The 18,236-nt window shown below is 41.0% G+C and overlaps 1 protein-coding gene across 3 annotated transcripts in view; it reads right to left on the bottom strand.

The window, feature by feature from the left end:
- The window catches only part of SEMA4D (semaphorin 4D), a 65,515-nt gene extending 49,596 nt beyond the window's left edge, over positions 1-15,919 (bottom strand). For 2 of the 3 annotated variants that reach the window (XM_072150778.1, XM_072150779.1), the window contains exon 1: positions 15,666-15,917. The gene's annotated coding sequence lies outside the window, so the exon portion shown is untranslated. Of the gene's footprint in view, positions 1-15,665 lie in introns of all 3 variants that reach the window. The other variant, XM_072150780.1, reaches the window with a different exon arrangement.
- Positions 15,920-18,236: the final 2,317 nt, after the last annotated feature.

Below are 18,236 nucleotides of genomic sequence, written 5' to 3'. Positions count from 1 at the left end.
TAAACCGCGGTATCGCGGTTTAAAACACTTTTTAAACTTTATAGCCGGCGCAGGCAGGTACGCGCTCGGCGCTTACAATGCGCGCGGCTACATAAGAAGTGAATGACAGCCGCGCGCATGGTAAGCGCCGAGCGCGTACCTGCCTGCGCCGGCTATAAAGTCTAAAAAGTGTTTTAAACCGCGATACCGCGGTTTAAAACACTAACTAAAATAAGCTCCGGCACCAGCTCACCCCGAGTATTGCCATCGGAAACCTGCCATTTCAAGTGGTAGGTTTCCTTTAAGGTACAGTGCCTCACTGGCAGCTAATTTTAAGTGATATGGGGAGGACTTGTAACCCTTTACCAGCAGGCATTGTTGGTTTGGGGGATAAAATTCTGGTGCAGGTCTTCTTTAAGTTATCACATGCCAAGTGACACACACTAGGGCGGACACTTCTACAAAACTTCCCCTGATAGCTCCACTTTATTCCCTAATGGATCTCTGGGGAGATTCCTAATGAGATTGTTTTCATATGTCAAGGGGGATCAAGAATTACATTACTTACCAAGATAAATTCTGCCCTGGATTAAAATGATCTCCATAGTCAGCAACACCATAATCCAGACACAGAGGTATATATGGTAATCTATGCCACATATTATATAAATCAATGATAAATAAATGATGATGCCAAGAGTAAATACCCGCTCCACCCCTGCAGATCTGCACCATGACTGGACTGTAGTGTACAAGATTTAAGTCTAAATGGCAAATAATCAGGGAAATTTGCCAAGCAACCACGTTAAAATTGTACCCGGAAAGTGCTATACAGTCACAGCATGTGCAAAATTATGGTTTTAGGCACTTTTTCCAACTTTTTTTTAAAAACGAGTTTTAACCCCTTAAGGACCAAGGTTTTTTTGGCTCATTTCTTGCTCTTCACCTTCAAAAATCCATAACTTTTTCATTTTGCCGTGCAGAGAGCTGTGCGAAGGCTTATTTTGTGTTAACAAATTTTACTTCTCTGTCACATTATTTATTATTCCATGCCGTGTACTGGGAAGCTGTAAAAAAATTCCAAATTGGAAAAAAATTGGAAAAAAATCAATGTTCACGTCATGTTCTTGTGGGTTCAGTTTTAACGACTTTCACTCTGCGCTCCAAATAACACCTCTGCTTTATTCTTTGGTTCGGTACGATCACGGTGATACCAAATATACCGTATATAGGTTTTGTGTTTTAATACATTTTTAAAAATTAAACAAATGTGTACAAAAGAAAAAAAATATGTTTAGCAATCTTCTGACACTAATAACTTTGGTGTACAGAGCTTTTTTTTTTAATTATTTTTGAAACTTTTTTTTACATTAACCCTAGATGGTCTGATCGTTCCTGCCATATACTGCAATACTACTGTAGTATATGGCATTTCTGCATAGTATTAAGCTGACTAAGACCCAAGGCTGTCATGGCAACCGATCACCGCCCCCGATGAAGTTCACAGGAGCGACGAACAGATGCAAAGTGGCAGCGCCCATGTGCCATTGTCTTTTAAATGCTGCTGGCGGCATCGGAGGGGTAAATGGCCGCAAATGGTGCAAGTACCGACCACGGCTATTAGCGGTGGGGGTTTGCTGCAATATGCAGCCCGTGAGCCCTCTTCATACACCCCCTGCACCTCTGTGCCGTACAGCTACGGCGCAGAGCGTCAAGGGGTTAAAGGGTTGCCAGATTTATGAATAGGGTTTTCCATGAGAAAAAATTTAGATACACCAATAAAATAAATAAATAAAATAATAATAATACACTGCAGCTCATATAATGAATACACCGGCACCTCTGCTTATTTGGCTGCAGCAATGACAAAGTCTAGATCATGTGACCACCACAGCCAATCACTGGCATCTGTACTGTACAGCTGAGAATAGCACAAGTTACTGCTATTAAGTATCCCGAGAGGTGGCATAAACCACAGACAGGGACCAAACAAATTATCAGTCACCTCCCTGAACATTAGGACTTTGTGTCTTTTAGTCAAGCAATCCACCAGAGCTCTCATTACACCCATCATTTAAGGATGAGATCGTCCTATAAATCAGGCCCAATCTACGTTATTCTGGCAGTGTACTGACATTATCCTTCTATTGTGACGACAGAAATTACATGTAATATGAATTCACAAGTCAAAAAAAAAAATACTGATAATGGATAAAAAAGGGTTTAGCATTTAAACATGATTATAATCTTTAGATTATGCAGCCCCTTTAACGGCAGCAATGAAAGTGTAAACCTAGGTGCATAACTACATTAATATTTGATTGCTTTTCACTTCAGTGAAAGAAACCCGAGACTTGTCATTAGATTTCCCCACCACATGTAAGATACACGAGTCTGCGAGCATCAAATCGCTGGCGACTTAAATGTTGAAGACTCAACACCAGATAAAGCAGTTAAAAATGTTACATTTATATAGGAATATATTAGTGAAAGCGTAACTATAAAGTTACGCTTCTTCCTATCCTGAGATACAGGGCTAATAGATATGTGAGGCTATCTGTAATATCAGCTTTCCTGAAGTGGGCGGGACTTCCTGGTTGTCACATCAGCTAAGGGCACAGATGCCGAGAGCAGTCAGGGCATTCACGTGAATGTGCACAAAGAGCTTAGCCAATCAGGACACAGAATCAGCTCCTACAGCTTGTACAGATATCTAGTGCAGAGAAAGGCAGAGAGAGATACTTCTCCAAAAGATCACCTCTCTTGAGAGGAACCCCCCCCTCAAAACCCCAGGCTTTTTTATCCAATCACTGATCTTTTATTTTTTGCCAATATACTCTATGGAAGCTGCACCCTAGCTGCAGACCACCTCCTGTGCACCAAGATCCGTTCAAAGAGGTTGCACTGTATGTATACTGTGCTGTGTGTGCAGAATCGGATGCCATCCTTGGGGAGCCAAAGCGCTGTCTTTATTTCAAACTTACATACATATACAACTTTGCTACATTCAAACTTTCAAACACAATCAGCTCTGCTACATACCATTCCTGGGGAAGTATGAATAGATTTCAATCCAGACTAAAGCATGTTTGTAAATGGATGACCTGAAGCATTTGATCAGTCACATACTTGTGACATCACTCAAGGACCTGGAGTTTTTGACATGCTGCCGGGAATAGTCCAGAGTGACATTCTCAGAAGGGTGCAATCTTTATAGAACAATATGAGCGAGCCAGATATGTCTAAAGTGTTAGTGCACCAGAGTAAATAAACCAAATATTCTCTGGCAGGCTAAAGTAACATGACTATACGTTTAGTCTCTTATGATTTACCCATACTTTGAAGTTACCATTGGTGGAAGTGAGGAACCCCATGTCAAATGGAAGCCTGGCATATACCTCACCTGCAGAAGGCCCTGCTAGGCAAACAAGTTTACTTGTACGTGAGGAGGATTGTTGTGGGATTTGCTTAAGGTTTAGTATGTTGATGCGTCAAGATCGTGTTCAACTCTTCTTCAGAGCCTTCCCTGGGTTAAACAGCATAAACATATCACCTCCTTTATTTAAAAAGAAAATGCCAATTAAAGTACCTACATAGTCATTGCTCTCATCCGCATTAACAAACTTTTAGGATCTGTAAAAGGTTATCAACATAGACCCTCATATTCTCAGTGTAGAACTCTTTGCTAACAAACAAAATGGCCTTACTAAAACTGACACAACAATGAACGAAAGATCAAGTGATTAGCTTGACTGCTGATAATTTGGCACGCCCTTGCATGACGACAAAAGACACAGCATCTAAACCCTTTTAAATTACAGGCCCTTAAGAGGATCAGTCAAGAGCCTTGTGCTGCCTGGTTACTAGCCTCTGCAGACACATCTAGGAAAGTGACTAGCCCAGGGGGAAAAACACTGAATGGGGTAAAAGGTTTACATAGTGAAGCAACTCAAGTCTTTCTAATATATTCTTCCTTTTTATTGGACCACACCGGTATCAATCTGCCCAGTGTTAGCATAGTCCACAAATCCTTCAAAAATGTTTACAACATACAGTATTCACTCCCAATTGCCAAAACACCTACATGCTTGGTTTGGCTGCAGATATATATGTATTCTCTATCGGCAGAACAAAAGATTCCCTAAGAAACAAACAGATCAACTGTGGATTCTCATCTACCTAGAAAACTCTCATATTTATTAGATGGTTGACAGGTTTGGCCAATATAATATGTATCAAAAAAACTTTTACATAAACAAAAGAAAGAGCAACATATTCGGACATTGGCCTGACTTCAAATGAACCCAAATCCAAGAAAAAAGGAACCCAAATCCAAGAAAAAAGGAGCAATTTACAGTTACACAAATCACCTTTTTCATACAACTATAAATATTACTGTCTGGACAGATTTTCTTCTCTTTTACAATATTACTCTGTGTTCATTGTTTAGTCACTAATGTTAGATCAGAAAAGCCAAAACTTCAAAAGCTTTCCCCAAGATCTTAAGTAACTACTTGTGACAGCAAAAACTGCAAGTTTCAAGGCAGGAGCACCTAGATTATACCGGATCAAAAGCAGAAAGGGGGGAAATAGTCATTGACACTTTGTTCACACTTGTGCACAGCGGAGAAAACACAGGAAGCCGACTCTTCCAGCCCTCATAAAGGACCCGACATGAAAGAAGATAGCCGCTGAATCTGGTGTAAGGTTTATCTCACCATATAATGCAGCTCAGGCGTAATTTCACAATTATACTTGTGACCACACGTAACAAATTTGCTAATATTAGTCCTAGACAGGTCAGACATAGACCACAGCTAAAATATAAACTATAATGGTTTTCTACCGTAGCAGCTGCTACAATATATAATGTCTGTATATATCTATCTATTTATAGGTGTATATGTAAGGAGGCCCATAAGAGACTGTACTGTCACTCATTACACACACTAAATACTAATAAGTTAAAGGAAACAAGAAAAAAAAAACAACTATTTGCACATGACTATTTAACCTTTCAAGGACACATTGCCGAATAACATTTTCTAGGAGACCATTTAATATTCCATGTTGAGTAACGGAAAGATAAAGAAAATCCGGAATTTACAAATTTCAATGCATGGTCCAAATGACACATCCGCCTTAGTTTTTAGTACACCTAGTTTTTTAATACAGTGATATTTTGTTTTAGCTATTCCCTTAATGCCTCAGTATAGCAGAGGACGTCCAGTATTTTTGGGATATTTCATCCACATGGATTCCCGCTGGAGCTGTGCTAGTTCCAGTACACCACTATTCACAGCTATTCTAAGATTTCTGTCCATTGCTTAAAGGAAACCTACCACTGCTCACATGATGAAATCATGCAAGCACACCATCCTGTAGGCTATTTAATCCTGATGCCGGCACATACTTTGGTTAGGCACGGCATTCTTTAGTTTAGCTAAAATAGACGATTAACTCACATATGTAAATTAGCCCTCCAGTGCTACCCCTACATCATCAGCCGTCTGTCAATGGCTTCTCATTGTTAATTATTCACGCCTCCGTCTTTCTACCAGTGACATCACCGAGCTCTCGGCACTTATCGCGCATGCGCAGACACTAACTCTGGCACAACAGGCCAGCGATAAGTGCCGAGAGCTTGGTTACATCACGGCTTTCGGCACCTGTAGGTGGGCAGGTAGAAAGGAGGCATCAATAATTAACAATCGGAAGCCATCGACAGAAGGCTGATGACGAAGGGTTAGCACCGGAGGGCTAATTTATATATTTTTTTAGCTAAACTAAAGATGGTCGTGCCTAACCAAAGTATGCTCCAGCATCAGGATTAAATAGCCTACATGGTGGTGTGCTCGCATGATTTCATCATGTGACCAGTGGTAGGTTTCCTTTAATAATTAATAATAATTCTTTATTTACATAGCACAGAGCTTGCCAAACCAGTCTCTGTCTCCATCAGGCTCACAATCTAATCAACCTGCCAGTATGTTTTGGAGTGCGGGAGGAAACCCAAGCAAACACGGAGAGAACATACAAACTCTATGCAGATGTTGAGCTGGATGGGACTTGAGCGCTGCAAGGCTGTAGTACTAACCACTGAGCCACCGTGCTAAACAAGAACATAATTCTGGAGTAAATTTCCAGAGTACTGAACACAATATTCACCCTTTCATGTAAATACACTGCTGAAAAATGTTAAGACCTACACCTAAAGAAAACCTGCCATTCACATTAACCCACCCAAAATAAATACTCAAAGACTATGATTAAAAAGCTTATGGTTCCTACCCATGGCTGTAATGTTAAAAAAAAACTGACAAATTCGAATTCACATGACCGTAGGGGTGCAGCAATGTACCGTTCCATGCCAGGGTAAAGATGTGACATGTCCTAGCTTTTCTCGTAATACGGCGCCATGCGTCATATATCTCTATGAAGAGGGGCGAGCAGCGCTCACCCCTTCCTCCTCCCCCAGTACGGCAGGCACACATGTGTGTGAATTCGCCCTGAGTATAATTAGAACCTGCATATTGAGTGGTTACTGCATTACCCTGCCTCATTGTTCCTGACTGACAGGTCTCAGTACTATGACATTCTGCTGTATGGGACATTGAGCGAGAGCTGTGTTACATGATTGGGCACTTCAAGTCATGTGGCAAGGGTGATGTTATCTAAGGACCTATTACATCTGCAACGTCTAACCCATGTATGTTCCTGATCACATGAAATTACAGCATGACCCCATGGACTTCTACACCTCCCCCAATGCCTCATGCTGTAATTTCATGTGACCAGATACATACATGGGGTAGACAGATGGAACGGGACCTTAAATTACATCATCCTGATCACACAACATGAAGTGCTGAATACTTAGCAGAGGAATGGGACATGGGGAGGAGTAGATGGGATCATAGGAACAGGTAACCAACACTTTTTCAAAAATGGGTTTAACATGTGTGCTAGAGCATGGCTGTGTGATTTATTGTTTGATACACATAAAAAGTGAACATGGACCCCGTGTAGTCATGTGCCTCTAGCAGTGGGGCTATAAGGTTGCCATGGCATTCCCATGTCTTGCTGCACCTGTGATCTCAGCACGACTCATGTAAATTACCTCCCCACTTTACTGAAAAACATACTATTATGTGTGTGTGTCACAGAGCTATACAAAACGCTACTGAATCATGTTTTGTGCCCAGGCAGAGATGTCTCCTCTCTTTGTATCCGGTATCATTCCAGGCACAAGCCCCTAGGAGCGGCCGCATCATCATGTTACAAAATGTCAACAATGGAGAGATTGTAGGAGAAATAATATGCACACAACTAACGTTTCTCCAGTAATTCTCCACAGTGCGGAGTCCATACCACAGAACAGGAAAGGACATGGCACTGGAAATACAGAGCTGGGGGGACCCATGTATCCCATTGTCACAAAATAATGTTCACTGCAGTTGCCCAACATATATTTCTGCATGCTGTACAATTTTCTAACCCTGTATAAATATGTACCTTTATACAGAAGATAGATAGAATAATGAACTAAGCTTGTACGCTGTCCAGACGTGTCCCCATGCATGTCTGGGCTTCAACAAATACAGGCCATCGGCCCGAACACACATATACGATTCTATGGAAATCGGTAACCCAAACCCGGTGGGATCCATAAGGACCAAAATTGTATTTGGGAGCTGGGTATACAGCTTTCTGTGGGACATACAAGGACTAGCATTGAATGTTGGATTTGGATTTATTTATCTTCTAACAACACGGAAACCTGACCAACACACCTAAAACCTGACTGGGGAAAGAATTATCATGTCTCTTATTATGTGGTGCTAAGGGCATCAATGTATGTCATCCCTCTATTGTATAAGTAATGACATCTCAGTGAGAGTAGGGATAGCACCCCCCTTTATAGGCATAGGTTCCTGTTGGGGTAAGGGTTATTTAGGGCCTTTGCTCCGAGTTGAGGCATTAGGGTATAATAGGGTTCCTGCCATACATGAGGGCTATTTCAGGATCTAGTTGACTTCTTACTGTATGCTTTCTCTATATGTGGAACGGCACTATTTCCTCCTGCGACTTTGCAGACGTTCTCAATAGGTGTTATCTAGCAACAAACATCTCTTGTTTGACTTTTTTATATTTGGTATATTAAAAGTTATATTTTACTTCACCATTTGTACTACTGCTAGAACCCGGTGTCTTGCATCATTGAAAAATCCAACATGCTCGATCTTTCATCTCCATGAATTTTACCAGCATGGGATCATTCGGGTGAAACTGATAAATCAGAAGAGACCATTGAGAATCACAACAGGATAAAATACCGTGGATTGCTGTTATACATATTTATGTTATGTACACATATATCACCTGCTGAAACAGAAATCCACAACTTTTGGAGTTTGCAGGTTAAATTACAACCAGAGTAAAGTCAGTGCATTCTATATGATATAATGGAATCGCCCAGGACAAACAGTCCTGACAAGTTTACAATGGCACCGACCCAAAATGCTAAACTCTGCTGGACACCCAACAGGTGCAGCGCTGCAATTAAATCTTAGGAGCGAGCTCATTGCACATGGAAGGCACAAAAAGAGATGCCGGAAATCTCAAGACCTGTTCACACAGCAAGCAGAGTATTCAAAACAATGAGGGTGTATTCTTCAATGCAAAATCATTAACCCCTAGGGGACACAGCCTATTTTGGCCTTAAGGACGCGGCCCCATTCTTCAAATCTGACCTGTGTCACTATAAGTGGTTATAGCTTTGGAACGCTATGAGATATCCAGGGGATTTTTAGATTGTTTTCTCGTGACACATTGTACTTCAAATTAGTTTAAAAATTTGGATGATATCTTTTGTGTTTAGTTATGAAAAAAACAAAATTTGGAAAAAAATTGGAAAAATTCTTTATTTTCAACGTTCTAAATTCTCTACTTTTGATGCAGATAGTCATAGCTCCCAAATAAATTCATAACTTACATTTCCCAAATGTCTGCTTTATGTTGGCATGGTTTTTTAAGATTCCACATATTTTACTAGAATGTTATAAGGCTCAGAATTTAGGTATCATTTTTCACATTTTTTGTAAAATCACCAAAACCCGCATTTAGATGGACCTGCTCAACTTCTAATTGACACTGAGAGGCCTAAATAATAGTGAGACTCATAAATTACCCCATTGTGGAAACTACACCCCTCAATGTATGAAAAACCACTTTTAAGAAGTTTGTTAACGCTTTACGTGTTTTATAGGGGTTAAAACAAAATGGAGGTGCAGTCTGCAAATTGTAATATTTTTTCACAATACACCCATTTTGGGTGGAAAATTAAACATTTACAATGGATTAAATAAAAAATGTCTCCACAAAGTTTGTTACCCAATTTCTCCCGAGTACACGGATACTCTATATGTGCTGGTAACCTGCTGTATGGGCGCACGGCCGGGCATAGAAGGGAAGGAGGCGCCATCCAGATCAGATTTGCTATGTCACATTGTACAGGCTATAATTTTTTTCTTTTTTTTAATGTGGACCTATAGGGGCTTATTTCTTTTGCCACATGAGATGCACTTTTCTGGTACGTAATTTAGGGGAATCTATAGGCTAATTGGTGAGATTTTATTAACTCTTTGTTGGTGGAGGAAATGAAAATCATCACTTTTCAGGAAGATTTTTATGGGTTTTTTTTTTTGCCCGTTTACCATACCATAAAAATAGTATATTATTTTTATTCTATGGGTCGCCACGATTACAAAAAGACCTCTTTTATATAGATTTTTTATTTTTTTCCCATTTTTACTGCATAAAAAGTAATTTGGCAAAAATGTTGTTAATTTTAGCATCACCGTCTTTCATATGCATAACTTTTTTATTTTTTGCCTCACAAATCTGTTTAAGGGCTTATTTTTTGCGAGAAGGATTGTTCTTTTTAGTGGTCTTATTTTAGAGTGCATAACATTTTTTAAATCCCTTTTTAGAGCATTTTTATAGGGTATTAATTGAAAATGATCTTTTTTCTGGAGCTTTTTTTGTTTTGTTTTTTACGGGGTTCACTTTGCGGATCTAATAACGATTCTGTTTTATTATGCAGATTGTTACGGACGCAGGGATACCAAATATGTGGGGTTTTGTGTATTTTATTCAATTGTACTGAATAAAAACCAATTTGGAGAAAATCTTGTTCATTTTAGCATCACCATCTTTTCATATGCATAACTTTTTTATTTTTCGGCTGACAAATCTGGTTAGGGGCTTATTTTTTGCGAGAAGAGTTGTTCTTTTTAGTGGGCTTATTTTGGAGTGCATAACATTTTTTAAATTACTTTTTAGAGCATTTTTTGATAGGGTATAATTAAAAATTATCTTTTTTCGGAACATTTTTGCGGTTTTTTTTCTACGGCGTGTACCGTGCGGGTCCAGTAACGATTCTGTTTTATTATACAGATTGTTACGGACGCGGCAATACCAAATATGCAGGGTTTTTTGTGTTTTTGTGTTTTTTATACTTTATTAAGTGTTTTTATGGGAAAGTGACATTTTAGGGGCTTATATTTTTATGTATTTATTTTTTATTTATTATAATGTGTAGTGTTAAGTGTTTTTGCATATTTTTACTTATACATACTTGAACTTAAACCATTGATGCTCTGATCACTGGTTTAAGTTCAATACACTGCTCTACAATACTATTTTATTGTAGAGCAGTGTAAACTGTCTGAGCAAGCTTGCGCATGCTCAGACAGTTTACAGCCAGACCCGGAAGGGGTCTGGCTGCCATGGAGACCGGGCAGCTCCGGGGCACATGCCAGTCCTCGGAGCTGCCCAGAAGTGGATCGGATCCCCCGGTAAGCGGCACGGGGGATCCGATCCACAACGCAAACACCCTTACACGCCGCGGTCATGTTTGACCGCGGCGTGTAAGGGGTTAACACCCGCGATCGGAGCCGGCTCCGATCGCGGGTGTTAGCGCAGGCTGTCAGCTGTACTAGACAGCTGACAGCCGCTGCTTCTGGTACCGGCTCCGTTCGTGAGCCGGTGCCAGAAGCAGGACGTTATAGAACGTCCCCGTGCGCTAAGCATCTAGCCCCGGGGACGTACTATAACGTCCTGGTGCGCCTAGGGGTTAACTGCAAAGTAGGTGAATGTCTTAGCGAATGTCTTAGTGAATGTCTTAGATACAAGGATGAAGAAGTTCCCCCATCTTTCTAACCCCTAGCAGTATGAGGGCTTGTTATTTGTGGGACAAGATGTACTTCCTACTGGCACCATTTTATATTCTGTACAATTTATTGAGAAGCTGAAAACTAAAAATGTGATGGAAAAAAATGTAGTTCTACCTTTATCTTTCAGGCTTTGTTTTTACAGCCTTCACTGTACGTGCACAGTCAGAAGGATCAGGAAACTGCCACATTTTAAGCTGATTTGTCCATTAATGGCATTTTAGGTTCTTCTGACCTGTTGATAATATTTTATTCCAACTTTTTAATAGATCACGACGTATGTATGAATTATTGTGTAATAATCACAATTGCGTTATAGAGGGAATAGGCATTTAAGGAAATCTATCAATGTATTTTGCCTTTAGCACTCATTCACTCGGCTGGGTAGCTCCCAGTAGTGCGAATACAGACATATGTTTAAATTAAGATAAATGATGATAAAAGTTCATTTTATACATAAAGTACCAGAGCAAAGCTCCTAATAAACATTTGTTAATATTCACACTGCTGGAAGCTACACAGCAGCGTGAATTGTTAATAAACGCAGAATAAGGCTACATTCACACGACTGTTGGGGGATCTATATACGGCAGCCGTATATACATCCCGCATAGGCTGGCAATGGGTGCACGATACGGCACCGTTCCGTACCCGGGGAAATATGGGACATGTCCTATCTTTCCCCATTTACGGCGCCTTGTGCCATGTATCTCTATGGAGAGGAGTGGAAGTGAACAGCGTTCACCCCCTCCTCCTCTCCTGTGCACCGAGATGTGCCTGGCAGTGCAGTCTGACAATGCCCTCCTGGCGTTCTTCTTTGCCAAATTGCACTATAGTTTACGCCTGAACTGCACAAACCAGCTTGCACCAATACAGTGTCAAACACTTCATCAAAACCAATTTGTGATGGGGTTCAAGCTGCCCCCCCCCAATCTCCTTGGAAATGAGGAAAATCTGTGCAGTACAGTACAATTATATTATATCATGTATGATATAATTGATTCAGCGGAGACCAATATGGGACACCTTTAAAATTTCCTTACAGCTATAAATGTACATAAGATGGATCATAAAATGCCTCCAATATGCTTCTGAAGTTGCATACAACACCCAGGACACTTCTACATTTTCCTCCATTAAAACAGGCGTAACATCAGTGCGGATTATTAGGGGTTAGTGACAAATTTACCACCGTCCAACAAGTTTTATAGGAGTGGAGTGACAAGTTAGAGCGGGCGCCCCACTTCTTCAGGTTTACTACGAGCATTTAGTATAAGCAGCATTTATCATGAGTCATGAAAAATTCTACTATATGGGTGAAAGGCAGCACTCTAATAGCAGAACACTAAATATGTCCTTTATAAAGTCACAAAGGGCCTAAACCGGTTTTATAAAAATGTGCACAATTGGATTCACACACAGGGTTGCAATATTTTACATGGCAATTTCTTAGCTGCCAAACTAAGCATTGGCCATATGATAAAATCTACAGTAAATCACTAAGATTTTCATACACTGCAATTTGTCCCCCCCCCCCCTCCTTACCCCAAATCCTGAGATCATTGAAATATGGTCTGTTTTGTGGCATATCCTAAAAGACTTCTCTATATGACGTAAACATCTTCAGGAAAGGCTCCTAAAAACATTTTTTTAATTAAAAGACATTTAATTGAGCAATATCAAGTGGAGTTTCCAACACCAAGAATGTCCAGGTATCTCCATTCCCAGGCTTAAAGTCCTGTACCGAAAAACAGTACAGGCAGTACGAGTTTTCTGGATTCTGGTAACACTAAGTTCACACTACTGTTCAAACCTCTTTTCCTTAACTCTGTTAAAAAAGTAAAGAACAGAGGTTTAACATGCCGATTAAAAATCCCATTGCCATAAAATCTAAATTTTATGTCATGCTTTATGGTTAGTTAGGCAGGTACGTATCCATTATCCATGCGTCTTCTTCAAACAACAAAAAAATACTACAGCAGTCAATTTTTCTGTCAAAAAATGCATAAATAATGGATATCTGTCTTATCAGAGGACATAAAATTTACATTGATGTCAATGGGAACGAAGGTTTGAAACGATAGTGTTGACTTAGCCTAATTTATTGTACTTTAGCCCCAGGCAGCAATAGTCAACATAAGAGTACAGGAACACGTAAGAAGGGGAGGGAATTGGTACTTGGCCTGATCACAAACGCATGCAAGGAAGTGTTATTATTAATTCTTCTTCCCACAACAACCCACAATTTTTACAGAAACAAAAAAATAAATTTGGTCTGGAGTTAAACTTACAAAAAAAATATACCTGTACTGTGTTACATACAAATTCAACTAAAGAACAAATCTTGTCTGTAACCTAGTGACTGCCTGTTGTCCCATAAGGAAGCTCCTACCAATTCCAGCTCCTATTCAGATCTGTCTACAACCCACAATCCGTATTTCACTTTACACAACCACTAGAAGCCAAAAAAATATACACACAGGCATCTATACATCCAATTTTGATGTATGCAGGCAGACCATGCCCCTAACCAACCAGGTCTCTTAACCTCTCTCAGCACCCACAATGGATGGAGTTACAGAACGTGTCAATAGAGCTAGATTATCGGTAATAGAACCCTCTATTGAGAAAGCTATGGACCCTCAATTGGGCGCCTACTATGAGTCCCTGTATGACATCTCCATATATCACATCTCAAACAGGTTGCATATGTTTCTTCTTGACATGACAGTGGGGATGGAGAGATGCATTCTGGGCTGGCATGGTGCCAAAGCAACCATCCTATACCCAAAGCATTCAACTGGAGGAGGATTCAGGCACAATACCCTCAGAAAGTCTTCCACCCCAACGGGGTACATTATTTACATTAATGTACTGGGTGACACATGGATTTCACAGGCCATACAGGGAGGGATCACCCAGCATCATGTCCTATGCAAATAAAGGGACTCCAGACATCATAGTTCTATATAATACACAGAGTCTGAATTACAGTATGCTACAGTATGGCACGCTTGTCCCATGACTATGCAGGGAATCAGCCTCTCCGCCCCACATGACAGGGAGAAGCATGACTGGGTGCCATTACTCCAGCAAGACATTTACCAATTATCCACCAGAAGCAGGAAGGTCAATGGTGCAGTCCCCATATAGACATATAATTAGATTGTTGCTCTGGACCTCCCCCGCACAAAATCCATCACACATTGCTGCTCCATGCTGCAGGATCTGGCTGCTAACTTTCACTAGTCCCCTGCAGCTGAGGGTGGGGAGGGGGACAATAGAAGGAAGGAGGGGACAATGACATCTAATAGATAGGCAAATGAATCAGGTGGGCGACCAAGTGCCCCAGTTATGCAGAGTCCTGGGAGGGGGGAGGGGGAACAAGTGCACCACAAACATACACTGATTTCCTGTATCCAGTGCATATAGCCCAGCACATACATACATACAGTAATCTGCTGTATCCAGTGCATATAGCCCAGCACATACATACATACAGTAATCTGCTGTATCCAGTGCATATAGCCCAGCACATACATACATACAGTAATCTGCTGTATCCAGTGCATATAGCCCAGCACATACATACAGTAATCTGCTGTATCCAGTGCATTTAGCCCAGCACATACATACAGTAATCTGCTGTATCCAGTGCATTTAGCCCAGCACATACATACAGTAATCTGCTGTATACACTCCATATAGTCCAGCACATACATACAGTAATCTGCTGTATACACTCCATATAGTCCAGCACATACATACAGTAATCTGCTGTATACACTCCATATAGTCCAGCACATACATACAGTAATCTGCTGTATACACTCCATATAGTCCAGCACATACATACAGTAATCTGCTGTATACATTGCATACAGTCCTGCACAAATATAAGGTAATCTGCTATATACACTACATATAGCCCAGAACATACATACAGTAGTCTGCTATATACTCTACACATAGTCCAGCACATACATACAGAAATCTGCTATATACAGTCCACATAGTCCAGCACATACATACAGTAATCTGCTATATACATTCCATATAATGCAGAAAAGGTTACTCAGTTTCTGCTTGAGTTGTATCTATTGTTCGCTGTTATCAGCCATAGGGTTTTGCTCCTGCACAAAGCTGCCCAGAAAGTTAGAGAGACAATAGCCCATACTAGGCAGCAGGTAACCGGCTCTCCGAGAATATTTCACCTCACGAACAAATGGTCGCATGCACAAAAACAACGGAAACCTGTGCAAGCACTGCAATAGTGCGGTACCGCATGTTATGAGGTACAGTCCTGCCATAGCACGCTGCACCCTCACTACATGGGCACCTTACAACCTGGGGGAAGGAATTCAGCCTCCACCACAGCCATTTCACAACTCAACTTCCCAGAAATGGCTGAGAAAGAGGAAGCTGCGGGCTGACAGAGAAGTGGCCTCTTACCTGCTCCGAGACGCTGTGCTGGCCGCAGTATGGCGGAGTAACAGGGCGCAGATCATCACCACAAGCCGCTCCAGAGCAGCAGCACAACAGCAGCAGCAGCAGCAGCACAGGCTGGGGAGGAGGAGGGGGCTGTCACACGGGAGGAGGAGGAGGAGAGAGGGGCGGAGGGGGATGGGAGGTAATTGGAGCTTAGGAGGAGAAAAATGATCAATCCTGCACTATCCGGCAGCTCTCCTTCTCTGCTGGAATGTCGTCCCATGGGATTGAGGTGCTCATCATTATCAATCAGCTATGCCAGGCATCAGAGAGTGTGGTTATAGGGTTAAATACCCAGACATCAGCTATGCACGACATCAAATACTGCGACCGATCCGTAAAGTGGTACAGCACGTCCTACAACTCAAATGTGCAGCTTCAAAATCAAGACAATGAAAAAAAACACACAAAGTGGGTTTAATAATAATTAATAAGACAAAACATATTTGTCTGTTTACAAAACACACCTGCATTTCCACGTGATAAGATAAGGCACAGTCAGCTAGATGCTACCTTTAGCCATGCACAATGATAATACTTTGTAGGTTACACACAGTAGTATGGTAAGTATCTGTAATATGGGGCTGGGTAGACAGATGATAGGGAGATTGATGATAAATATGAAAGATTATATAGTTTTATGGATAGTTGATTGAGGGATGCATACATTTAAATAAGAATATATATATTTATTTAGATACAAATATAGATAGATACAGTAGGAGAGAGTTAGAAGATCGATTAATTGATATAGATAGATAGGAGATAATGATGTTTTACTCCACCATTGTTTCACTATACTGGAGTGCTGCCATTTTTCTTTGGATATTTGTGGACTCTTTTTGGTGAGAGTTCGGAACAGCACCCATTGCTCTTGATTATACTAAGCACTGTGATGCAGGGGTTTTTTTTATACTTTTTAGATAGGATATAGATATTATACAAAGGAGATAGATGATAAGCATCTTCACCCAGGCATTCAACCAGTAATATATCCTCTGCCCACAAAAGTCCACATGCAAGGGGCTCCTTTAGGACAAGAAGCCCTGGCCAAATGCTCAGTTTGCCGCCCCCTAACGCCGGCCCTGAGCATATATGGGTATTACCGAGAACTACCACTGCCACCAGTGACGTCACAGTACTGCAATAATACACACAGTGATTTCACAGTAATGGGATAATACACACAGTGATAACACAGTACAGTGATAAATCACACAGTGATGTCACAGTACAGGGATAATATACACAGTGATGTTACAGGATAATGATAGTGCAAACAGTGATGTCACAGTACTGGGATAATACACACAGGGATGTCACAGTAGAGATATAAAAAATAGTGATGTGCAGTGGTGTAACAAGACCCCAATGAGTCCCGGTGCAAATTTAGAAACGGGACCCCCCATATGCCTAAACCCAGTGGCTTAACTAGGAGAGGTTGGGTCCCATAGCAGTTTTTTGCAATATATATTTGTAAAATTACGCACATTTATATACTTATACACACAATTAAAGTACTACACTCATAAACACATTAATACACACATATATATATTTATACACTCATACCTACATTATATACAAACACATATAGTACATGCACAACACAATACATTTATATGCAAGTACAGTATATACACATATATAAACACATTGTGGCACATTTACTTACCTGGTCCCTGCGCAATCCCTGAGATGCATTGTCCGTCAGAATCCACATCTGCCGCGATTCATGAAGATCGTGCGCCCAAGTTCCTGCATCTGTTGCTTCCTCGCTGAGGTCCTCCGGAGTTCACCATCTTCCTCCCGGTGCATGTAAGTGCGTGGCTTGCGACACAAATTGCTTTGTTAAATCCCACGCGTTGTCCGAATCTGTCAGATCGTCTGACAGCCCACCCCCCCTCGATTTGTGTCACATGAAAGCCTGCGCCGATGTGCCAAAATCCGTTTGCGTGCGCCAGAAACCCTTTCTAAATGCGCACATCGGAAATCGTTGGGTATTCTGACAATAGTGCGGACTGCGGACCCTTAGTAAATGAGTCCCATTATGTATAGCACATATATGTACACATATAAACACAGTGGAAGATTTATCATAGGCTAGCGCTCCTGCCATTCCCCCCACCCCCTTGTCACATCGGATACATCAAGAGGCTTAGGCCTCTTGATGTAGCCCTCGGGTGGCGCAGAAGGCAGGAAAAACAAAGCCCTGTGCACAACCACCTCCACTGGCAATTATGTCCCTGTATGCCCCCTCCAGGATATGTGGCATATTTGCAATTTTAATAGCAAATTCTTGCACTCCCCCATATAGTGTATATACATACTATACTAAGACGTACAAACCCATACACACACACATATAGTAATAAAGACACCATATACACACATACACGCACATATACACATGCATACACATACATATAGCATATGAACACATATGTATATACACACCATGCATCATATACACACACATACAGTGTATACAGACATACATTACAGTATATACTCATCATACACACATACATATGG

The sequence above is a fragment of the Engystomops pustulosus genome, chromosome 1 (assembly GCF_040894005.1).
Source record: "Engystomops pustulosus chromosome 1, aEngPut4.maternal, whole genome shotgun sequence".
Lineage (NCBI taxonomy): Eukaryota > Metazoa > Chordata > Amphibia > Anura > Leptodactylidae > Engystomops > Engystomops pustulosus.
The sequence above is the reverse complement of the archived record's forward strand: the minus strand, read 5'-3'. Positions and strand labels throughout refer to the sequence as shown.